The sequence below is a fragment of the Homalodisca vitripennis genome, chromosome 2, assembly GCF_021130785.1.
Source record: "Homalodisca vitripennis isolate AUS2020 chromosome 2, UT_GWSS_2.1, whole genome shotgun sequence".
Classification (NCBI taxonomy): Eukaryota; Metazoa; Arthropoda; class Insecta; order Hemiptera; family Cicadellidae; genus Homalodisca; species Homalodisca vitripennis.
In genome coordinates, this window is record NC_060208.1 from 3,000,861 (window position 1) to 3,013,062 (window position 12,202).

The window sequence follows — 12,202 nt, forward strand, 5'->3', positions numbered from 1 at the left end:
ACCTATAAGCCTCTTACCTATTATTTCAAAAGTGTTTGAAAAGCTTCTTGTGAGAAGACTACTCTCAACCTTTTACAACACACACTAAAATCCCAATCCGGGAATCCAGTCAAAGACATCTCCATTTTGGCAACAACCTATTTTATACCCTGGAGATACTTCAGGATAAAAATCGTGCAACACGTCTCCTTCTACACCGCTTTGAAAAGATTCTCGTGAGATGTTGGATTCAACACAAATTGTATTTCTCACATAATACTGATAGGCATATCGGATATGTGCGTTATACCTGCAACTAATTCTTTTGCGCTAAAACCTACTGAAGGAGCTATGGAATCCGACGTTTTTAAATTTATTTCTTTACTACACGTTATGTCCGACCTTAAAGTGTTATTGTTCGTCTTAAGACTGAATGTTACGTCTTTGTCGATATGGGATTTGATGTATTCCTCTATGTTTTCAATCTCATATGACCCCTCATATATAGTCATTTCTTTATCGTCATCGTCATAGTAAAATTTATCATTCACTTTATTCTCGATGTCGGGGATCGTATAATATGTAGATCGATTAAACCAATCTCGTAGTCTAGATCGCTCAAATCAATTGATGGAAAGACTTTACAGGATATGTACGGGGCCAATCCACTAAGGGAAAATATTATTGGTGAAAAATTTTAAACACAATTGACCACAGACTGAGTTTTCGCTCTGCTCGCGCTCATAGTTATACTGTACGTTCACATCCGGGCCGAAGTAAGATACAAGTTATATGGGTTGTCTAAAGTAACCTCTTCCCTGCTTGATGACTCGTCTAACTCTGTTTGATTTAGGTTTGCTTTCACCATTTATGTACCTTATCACGTCGTACAGCTGTTTGAGAAGCGATTCACGCTCACATGTGATCTGCAGTACGTCAAATGTGTCGGTCTCTGATTTTATCACTACACCACTGAACTCGTCGTACTCTAGAACGTGACTGTCTGTTATAAAGTAAAGACGTTCGTTTATACATCTAAAACCACCTCTAATTTTATCTGGGACTCCACGTAACACGCTACTGGTCAAACCTGGCATGGATCTGTGGATCGAGCATTCATTCTGTTCCTGAATGTACCGCTCATATGTGAAGATATGAGTATTCCTATGTTACTGTTTAACATCGCGTTCACTCTATTAATTCTGTTTGCAACAACGTCGAGTCGTCTCTGTTTGGACAATCTAAGGGATGGGTACTATAATGTACAACGTTCTATCTACAACCAACGCTACATCTCTGTTAGGTCTCTGATACACGGCTGAAATGTTTGCAATACGTTGTGGAACTTATGACTATCATGATTGTTGGATTGACAGGATCCCGCCAAAAAACTAAGTTTGAACGTCTCGAGAATGGGGTAAAAGCATTTTCGCATAATTGATGATAGCAAGGATTACCGTACATGTACCAGGTGATGTGGTTTGATTTCCATTTAATGTTTGGGTCTGTGGTGAATGGAGCCATTCCATCTGAATTTCCGCATCTGGGTTGGTGCATTAAGTTCGTCGTCTCCTCATTTACAGAACCGTTCACAATCAATACGAAAGTCTCTTGAAAGAGTTTCATAACCTGTGTTATATCTGTAGACTCGCTTACATTATCTCCTTTCGGTGGTAGATAGCCATATGCCTCTAGGTACGACAATGTTTTACTTGACGCGACCAGAAGCACAAGGAGAATAATCCCAAACGATGACAAGGGATCACAAATTCATTTTTATATCTGGTGTCATAGTGATGCAACACCTTACTGCTACTGATGGATGTTTGATGTTTAACATACATGATGGCTTCAAAAATATAAAGTCCGTATATAGTTAATATATTTAAATCTTTAAAACGTTCTTTGACAAGTTCGAAAAATTTAATTTTTAAATGGTTCTGACAGTTTTTTTACTTTTAGTATCGAATTGAGACTTTCTTCTTTAGTAGCCCCGTATACACAAACCGTATATAATGTGAGACTGAATGTGAGAAAAATAGATACGATTTAAGGTGTCAGTACTCCATAAATCAGACATTATTCTTGCTGCATACAAGCCAGAATTAATCTTTTTTATAATAATTTTGCTGTGAGCATCCCATGATAAGTTATTGTCAACTGTTAGCCCCAAAAATTTAACTTCTTTGGCAAATACTATTTCTTTTCCTTCAATTTCAATGAGGGGAGTAACTGCTTGTTTATTTTGTTTTGTTTTAAAACTTTGGTATTTTGTTTTATTCGTGTTTAGATATAAATTGTGACAGTTAAAAATTGTTGTAAATTAGCCAATTCAATATAGGATTTAAATTCTAACTGTTCTTTTGTTTTACTCGATATTTTTAAATTCGAATCATCTGCATATAGACATAGGCTTGTAGATGGTTCAAAGCTTAGACAGTTTTTTTAGTTTTTCTGCTAACAAAGGAAAAGGTGTTTTGGGGTACTCCTAGCTCAACTTTCGACAATTTTGATTTGTATTTCAATTTTAAGTTATTTTTCAATTTAAAATTTATTTCTACAAATTGTTGTCTATTCGATAGGTAGTCCTCTGTAAATTCTTCAAATTATATTTTATAGTCATTTAATGTTGGTTTCTCAAAATAATTATCTTTTTAGTCCATAAACTGTTGTACCCATTTTTACTTTTTGACAAGACAGATGACCACTTAGACATTCTGATGTTAAGTGGTTGGGTTTTTTGATTTTTTTTTAATCACTGCAACTCGAGTACTTAAACTTCTAATACCATTCAAGTCTCTTGAGATGTAGTGTGCAAAAGCTACATTTTCAGAGTATTTGCACTTTTGAATAAAATTGATTATATTGCCTTCAACAACCCTAATGCCTTTACCAAGTTCTAAGTCAGGCTGGGGAGGATTCTTCTTCAAAGGCAATGGAAGTTGCAAGTCCTTCGTGAACTCAGTATTTTGGGGAGTTTTTAATTGCTTTTTATCATGATAATTTAGAAAATTAATCATCTTAAAAGCTAATGTTCGTTTTCTTTTATAACTTAAGTGCATGCCATGCCGTGTAAAATAAAATCTGTTAAAAGCATCAAAGTCAATTAAAGCAACATTATCCATTCTCAAGATAATTTCCCTTATTTAGCTATTAACCATAGCAATGTTATCATGCATAGGGTCGTTATCGTGTAGATGAAATGAAATAAATTATGTCAGGAGGAATTGTTCTTGCGTCCCAGCTACGTTGTACTTTGTACAGAGAGTGCTCCCGGAAATATTTTAGATTAACAGCCTCACCATCATATATAGGTTCACCGATCTGACTTAAACGTTTTTGACCAAAATCCCAGTTGTCATCGACCAATTGAGGTAATAGTATGAACATTATCGACATATTTACATTTACATTTATTAGTAGCGTCTAAAGGTTTTAACCTCAATATTTGATAGTCTTTTATTCTCATTCACTCTCAGAGTACTTTCGTGTTCTTTCATTAAAATACCTTAGTGTTATCGCATCGGCATCTTCGGTTGGTTCACCGATGTGGGTGACTCTTAAGGTATTGAAATCGTACTTTTATCCTTAATAATTGTGGTCGGAATTAAGGTATTCAATTGAGACTATGTAACAGCATCGTGTAATTCCAGAGCTTTGCCTACGTTTACTATTCACTTTTTACCAATATCTACCCTTTTTCTATCGATAGGTAATAATCTTTTATTTAGTGATTTACAGTCTAGATTGTTTGATGGATCACCCATATAGTTATTTTCCTTCTTTTAGCGTCAATTTTTGTCTTTATCCATGGGTAATGATATTAACGTCCTGAGATTAACTATATCTTGAAAATTTCTGGGATGGGCTATTTTACTTGTTCTGTCATTTTTCATGTTGATCTCTTTGTTTTTAGATAGAAGCGATATCTCGGACAACTTCTCAAGTACAACCCGGTTTCTACCGTATCGGCAACATTTCTTCTTAATGTCCGCATATTTTACAACGTCTAGCCTTTGTACGGGATCACCTATATTACACAGTCGTTTTTCTTTTATACCGTAATTACAGTCGGCAGTAATGTTGAATCCTAGTCCTGGCGGACCTAGTTTGCCGTCTCCCCGACTTGTATGACCAAACTTATCCACACTCATCTTGTTACTGTAACCTTCATACGAGCGTTTGAAAAGTAACTCGTATGACTTACTATAATTATATATATAATTATAATATGACTTACTCGTATAACATCCCCTTAGTAGGCATGTAGCTCACGTCTCCCACGAGTAAACTACCACCATCATCAAACTTTAAAGTACTATCCCCTAACATCAAATGTTTGTCCTCATATCTTGGACCATATGTATGATCAATACTGTTTTCTCACCCGCAATGTCTTTCATGATTCTCCTTATGTAATTTTTGGTCAGATCATACGGGAATGTGTTCTCATTCCACAGAGAAACCGGCAAGAATAGGCCGCTTTGGTTGCCAATTCTGAAAAATGAGCTAAAAAGAAAATCAAAAGTATCAAACAGATTAGAAATTTGTAATAAACCAATGCGGAGGCACAATATGCTTTTAAGAAGTTAATCTAGCATGAACCAACAAAAAAATGGCCCACTTCTGTTCCCTTCCTTTTTTGCCACCATCTTGTTTCTGCTGCGATGATGCCATTTGCTGTTGGCCTCTGGCCAGTCGTAGGTGGTTAAAACTGATTTGGTATGCTTTGTTTATTTTAACCTAGTTTGTAATTATGTATTAGGTTAGTTATTTACCTGAAGAAGAGATCAGATTGCAGATCTCGAAACGTAGCGTTACTAATTTTTTTTATCATTAAACTATGGCAAATGTTCGGAAAAATCCTGTTTCTATCGTCAAAAACAAACTTCAAACAAAAAAGTGTAGAGATCCCTTTCATTTTTCCATCAAAATAAACGTCTCGACCTTTGCTACCGTGATCATACACTATGTTGTATTTTTGAGGTGGTCTTGAGTTCGTATAGCTCAAAGATCCCGGCTCCCTCTCTCTGTATTTCAACCCTGGCTTTTTCCAACAATTTCATCGCCTTTTCGGTTTGTCTCCCGCTTCTATCTTTTCTAAATGTAGCATAATGAGAGCCACTCTTTGCTCTGGCCTTGCCGATTACCAGTACACGGGCAAGCCATAAATTATTTCTATTTCTTATTGCTATTATACCTCTACGGGCCTTACCTTTTTCAATGAAGTTATCGAAGTATCCGGGTCTTTTCCTCAGCCTAGGGGGAGATTCAATTTTGTATATTCGACTATAAAAGTATCCGATAATGTGACTGAGTCTGCGTTATTCTGAATTATCCCTCCAAAAACTGTCTACAGTATGTCTTCGTCTACTTGGTCTGCGAGACTGAAGGCTACGTACCACGGTTCCTCATTTAAAAAATTTAGACGTGTCATGGTGAGTCCTAGATAATCGGATTCGGAACAATCAGCTTTCATTCGGTCAACTAGTTGTGAAAGCCCGGTCTTGATCCAGTTCAATTCAGACTCATCCGTTTCAACTTGAAAACACTGTCTTATGACCGTGAATCCGGAACCTCCTAACGTAAGTTTCTTCAGTTCTGAGTATTTTTACAGGATCCATTAAAAATATTTCTATTAACTACACTCACTATATACTAATTCATTCACACTATTAATAAAAACTAATTTTCTAAAAATGATGAAAAATAAGAATAAATATTCTAGTATACAGTATAACAGAAGTAAATCTAGTTAATATTAAAACTAACGACGAGTAGTAAAAACCAGCTGGGGGCGAGGCGATTACTCAGATTGAGTGAACGAGTAGTTCTCTTTTTATAGGTCTCGGAAACCGCTCAGAATGCATACGTGCATCTGGTCCTGCAGCCTCTGAAATCACGCCAGCTGATCACCGAGACCAGCCCAGAAAAAATCTCCGCCAGCTGGCCACCTTGAAAAGTGCCGAGCACCTAGTTCCACATCTCTCCACCAGGCAGCACACCGCCCAGCTTTTATCTAGTTCTGGATATCTCCACCAGGGCACAGTTCCCGGTCTCTCCACCAGGCCCCACCACCTCATACCCCGCCTGACGGCGTATCCAACTAGTTTCCGCGGTTAAATAGTAAGAGCGTGGGACACGCAAGTGTGGGGGTCCGAGTTCGGACAGAAGACTAAACTTTTTGTCGCCATCCTGGACCACGTGTAAAACACGCCTTGGCCGAGGGCGCCGCCATCTTGGTGTCAAACATGTGGCTTAGCGGGAAACAAGGACAACAACATCTTGTGACGTCACGAAGCTCTCGAACAACCAGAGGCTTGGTCTCAACGTCCGCCTAGACTACTCTCCTCTATTCCACTCTGGCTTGTACAATAGCTTATACAAGTTTTTTTCATTCCTCAAACATAAAACTAAGATAGATAATGCAATGCTGGATATCAGCAATATAGATCACAGCCACTTCACCCCACACGGCCTCCACTTGCGTGCAAGTGGCAAACAACTGCTTGCCGACCTCATACTTCAGAGGATCGCCGGTATGATGCCTCGGTCCCGTCCGTCACTGCAGTAACTGCGCCGATCCGTTCCACCCCCTCTCCAACACCGTACCCCGTCACCTTGCCCTCCAGCACCTATGCCAAGGCTGTCATCGGGACATCGCAGCCATCGACTACCGACATCTTGAACGCTTCGATGAAGACTTATATTTGTGGCGAAGCTTTCTCATTTGTAAATGCTTCAAAAAACTCCCCAGCAGTATACAGTACAAAAATAGATTTGGGTTATCAGGTCCGGTTTCATTGAGCGACAAACCATTTTGCTTGAAAATTCTCAAAAATTTCCAAAAAATCAAATTCAAAATTCTTCATAAAATTCAAAATTCTTCATAAAAATTCAAAATTCTTCATCTGAATACTCAGTCTGCTACGTACAAACTGGACGAGTTAACACGTATGTGTAACGAGTTGAAGTCGGACATTCTTGTCATCTCTGAACACGGGTTCTCAGAGAATACAATTCAGTTCTTCACAATTGAAAATTTCACATTGGCATGTTCTTATCAACGAAAACTATTCAAATAGGGATGTGTTGCTATTTTTGTAAAATCCCCAATCAAATTCTGTTGTTTCAAAACACCTAAAAGTAATCACCTCGACTTTGAAGGCGAAGGTTTAAAAATTAATACAACAACAGAAGGGGAAATCGTAATAGTAGGGTTATACAGATCACCAAGATGCTGTATAAACTCCTTTTTTGAAAAATTTGATTTTCTTCTAAATTCCGTAATCTCAAAAAAATTCAATGTGATTGGTGTTTTCAACACTAATGTAATAGACAACACAAATCCCCAAACCCAGCGATTACGCGATGTTCTGAATTCATTCAATCTAAATTGGTCTATAGACTCGCCAACGAGGGTGACTGCTCACTCGAGCCACAGCCATCGACAACATAGTCACAAATCTCTCAGTCTCTGTTTTGAACATTGCGATCTCTGATCACTTCGCGCAGGAGGTTGTGGTCTCTGGATGTTCCCTCGAAAACGAAAAAGGCACATTCAGCATTAAGAGAGACGTCTGATCCCAAAATGTCAAACTTTTAAATAAAAGTCTCCCGAAGGAATCCTGGAATTTTTTTAATAATTTTGACTGTCCGAACATTCGATAAGTGATAAAATTTTAATTTGGATGTGTTTTGCCCATTGAAAAAAATAAAAACAATTCAGAAAAATAACAAAAACCCTGGATCACAAAAGGCATTCTTGTGTCAAGGGATAAACCTAAATTGTTTCACTCCATTTTTATTACGTCAGAAAATGAGAATTTAAAAATTTTTATCGAAATTACAAGAAAATTTACAGATGAACCATACGAGCGGCCAAATCCTATGAAATTAATAAATGTTTGCAAAACTCTGATAACATCAAAAACAGTTTGGGAAATTATAAATGGTTACTGTAAATCTATTAAATCAATTGGCTCTAAAAGCATTTCAATAAAAATTAATCAAACAATCCTTGAAAATCCTTCTGAAATAGCAAACAAATTCAACACTTTTTTTCAAACGTGGTCGTTTTTGATCCAGCTTTACCAGTGCCTCGTCCTTGTGCTCACAACCTGCAGGGACCGATGTCATCCTTGGCTTTGACTCCTGTGACAGAGGGTGAGGTGGTTCGTATCATTCAGAGACTGAATTCCAAAAAATCCTGCTACATCAACGGAGTTTCAATGTGGATGTTAAAAGCATTGTTTCAGGTATTTACTAACACCATTAACAAAATTAATCAACTGTTCATTTCAAACCGGAATCTTTCCATCAAAATTGAAAACTGCAAGTCATTCCGATTTTCAAAAAAGATGATCCTTTACAAACCAACAACTACCGTCCAATTTCCCGCAGGGATCTATCCTTAGGCCAGTTCTTTTTCTTTTTTACATAAATGATCTGAACCCATCGATCCAGAATGAAAAGGTGGTTCAGTATGCTGACGACACGACTCTATGTGTTAAAGCCAAAACACTTCAAAATTTGGAAATAATTGCTTTTTCTGAGTTGAATTCTTTTCTGAAATCAACCTGAAAACAAATTAATCAAAATCAAATTTCATGAAATTTTTGCTAAGCAAACGAGAATCTGAAACAATACCTTCAATGTTTGTGGATGATCTCCAGCTCGATGAAACGGAATCTACAAAATTCCTAGGAATGTTCCTAGATCGAGGACTAACATGGGACGTTCATGTGGATCATGTCTATGCCAAGGTTGCGTCCAGCATCTTTGCCCTTCGCAATTTGGCAAAACATTGCCCAATTACGGTATTGAAAATGGCATATTATGGCTTAATTTATCCCCACTTGGGATATGGAATCAGACTTTTGGGGCAGTTGTGCACAGCACAAAAGCTGGAGCGAGTCTTCAGGCTCCAAAAAAAAGCCGTAAGGGTAATTCTGAATTTAAACACTAGAGTCGTGCAGAAACGCGTTCAGGGAGCTGGGATTTCTGACTCTGCCCTGTCTCTACATTCTCGAGGTGATCCTCTACTCCGTGTCAAGGTGTGTTTTGGTTCGGGGAGGGGATGTTCACTAACACGGGATGAGAGGTAGGGACAACTTTTGCGTCCAACAGCACAGTACAATTAATGCGTTCAGAAACTTACCATCCCAAGTTGGTGTCAGATTGATCAATAGTCACCTTGAACACATCAAACAACAAAATGGAAATCAATTCAAAATTCAGTTGAAAACCCTTCTGATTTTGAAATCATTTTACTCAGTTGGCGAGTTTATGATGGATCGCTGGGATGATTAAAACCAAAAATTCTCAAAGACCATTAAAATAACTAAATTTGCCGGGCCTGTAAATTGTGTAAAAGAGGCTTGAGTGATATAATGTATGTCTCAATGGTCTATTGTCAGAACGAATGATTAGGTTAGGTAGGACAATTGTGATACAATGTGTGCATTGTCTGTTCGCAATAAAGTTTATTATTATTATTATCTTTGGGCAGTTCTGGTATGCTTGAGGAGCTTGTGTTATACCAGAACTGTTCTGGAGAACTAGGTACTTCTTCAATAGACTATTTGAAGTGTGTATTCGTTCTAGAGAGGATACATGGACAGATAAGTCTTCCTCCTCACTGTGACCTGAAACTACAGGGGGTTACTATCTTCTTCGACGGGCTCCTTGCACGACTTGAACAGGTTAAATAGGTAGAAGTCTACGACGATAAAAACCCGTCAACTGCGTTTGATACTTTTCATAATACCATCCAAACAATAATTTCTGAGAGTAAATTTGAACAATTAAGCAAAACACGTGGCGTTTTTAAAATTAAACTTTGGATAAGTAATTGTCCAAGTGTAAGTGTAAGTGATTTGCAAAAAAATAAAAATAAACTCTATAAACTCGTTAAGCATCACCCAAACAATGGAAAATTAAAATTGCATTATAAAACTTACAGGAATAAACTACAATTTGAAATAAAAAATTTAAAAAATTCTTATTACGATAATACTTTTTATAAAATATAACGGAGATTCGAGGACTACAGGGAAGGTTATAAATGAAATAACAGGACAAACGTCAAAACGACCTCCCATACAGTCTTTGAATATTAATGGTAACGAAATCTGCGATATTAAACAAATTTGTAATGAGTTTAATTCATTTTTTTTGTCTATTGTAGATAAGCTAGACATTAAAAAATCAAAACCTGATAACTTTGACTTATGTTGTTGTAAGAGATTTTTTTAAATTATGTAATTCAAGCAGTTCCATGTTTTTAGCTCCAGTAGTGGTAGATGATTTAGTATCTGTTATAAGAGATTTGAAAAATAACACCTCGCCTGGAATTGATAACATTAGCTCATCTCTAATTAAATTGATGTATCCAAAAATAGTGAATGTCTTACTGTACTTAATAAACTTAAGTTTTGAAAAGGGCATATTTCCGGATATTTTAAAAACCGCTGTGGTAATTCCTTTGCATAAGAGTGGACCGAATAATGACTGCAACAATTTCAGACTGATACCTTTACTCTCAATTTTTGCAAAGATTTTTGAAAAAATTATGAAAAAAGATATGTTTCTAAGAGGGCTTAAGTACTGAAACTGCATTAAAAAACTTTATGGATGACGTATTTGAAGCGATAAATTCAGGACGGAAAGTTAGTGGATTATTCTTTGACATAAAGAAAGCTTTCGACACTGTAGATTATGACATTCTTTTAAATAAATTATACTATTGCGGTATCACAGGAAACGTTCTTTCCTGGTTTTTAAGTTACTTGAATAATAGGAGACAATTTGTAAAAATTAGCAATACTTTCAGTGACTTTGGTATAATAAAAAGTGGAGTACCCCAAGGTTTAGTATTAGGTGCAATATTGTTTATAGTATAATATATCAATGATCTCTGTAATTCAAATTTATATGGTAAATAACATCATTTGCTGACGACACAGCATTAACTTACATAAAAGATGACTGGAGTGATATAGAAGAAGCAATGAGTATAGATTTAAAAGCCCTTCAATGGTGGTTCTCAAAGAACAATATGTTATTAAGTCCAGAAAAAACAAAGTACTTAAATTTTAGCCTGAAAAAAGATCCACCAAAATTTTACCAATCAAATTTTATACAATTGTGTGAGTTGTTTGTGTACAAACAAAGTGTCCTGAGTGTGCAATTGTGTCTCAAGCTGACAATTTGAAATACTTGGGAATCTTGCTGGATAGGGAAATAAACTGGAAAAAACACATAGACATGGTAAAGAAAAAACTTAATAGTATTTTAAGAATCTTTTATTTTCTACAAAATATGTATACAGCGGAAGTTATAAGAATGTTATATTTTTCATTAGTAAACAGTAGATTAGAATACGGAATATTTTGTTGGGGTGGAACCTATGAAACAAATTTAAAGCCTCTTCTAATGCAACAAAAGAAATTCATTCGGTTATAGTTAAAAAAAAATTTAGATACGAGCCATTTATAAGTTTAAAAATTTCTCCAATAACATATTTGTTTGTGTATAAGGTTTTAAAAATATTTTATGTCACTAGTGGTAATTTGCCTGTATTAATTAATATCTACAAAAATAAATTAAGGCACAAAGACAAAATAGCAGTTCCAAAACCTAATTTAACTATTTTTAGAAAAAGCTATTGTTTTTTAGGACCTAAAATGTTTAATACAACACCAAAAGATATATGTGATTAAAAAAATATACATATTTTTTCAAAACAATTGAAATTATGGCTATTAAGTAAACAAAATATAAATTGTCTTCTGCATACCATTAGTTAAAACGTTTTATTCGGATCAGAGTTGCACATATATTTGATAAACGGGAGTTTTTCTAATCAAAATGAATTGTCAACATTGTATCTGAGCTATCACGAATTTAATTTAGCATGAAGGAACCTCTGCACAGGCTTTGCCTTTAGAGGCCCTATATATTCATAAAAGTATGTTTCATTAAAATATTTGTTAGTATAATCATATAACTGAAGTGTTTCCTTTTTTTACTTTTAGTTTATTTTGATGTAAGAGTCATCATGCAAGTGGTATATTTAAATGTGTGTTAAGTACTAAATATTGTTAAAGTGATTCTTAAGTTATTAGTTTAAAATTCTTGTAACTTGTTTAAAAATATGTACGTAACATTTTTATGAATAAATATATATTCTTATTCTTATGGGTGATAGAAGTTACAATTG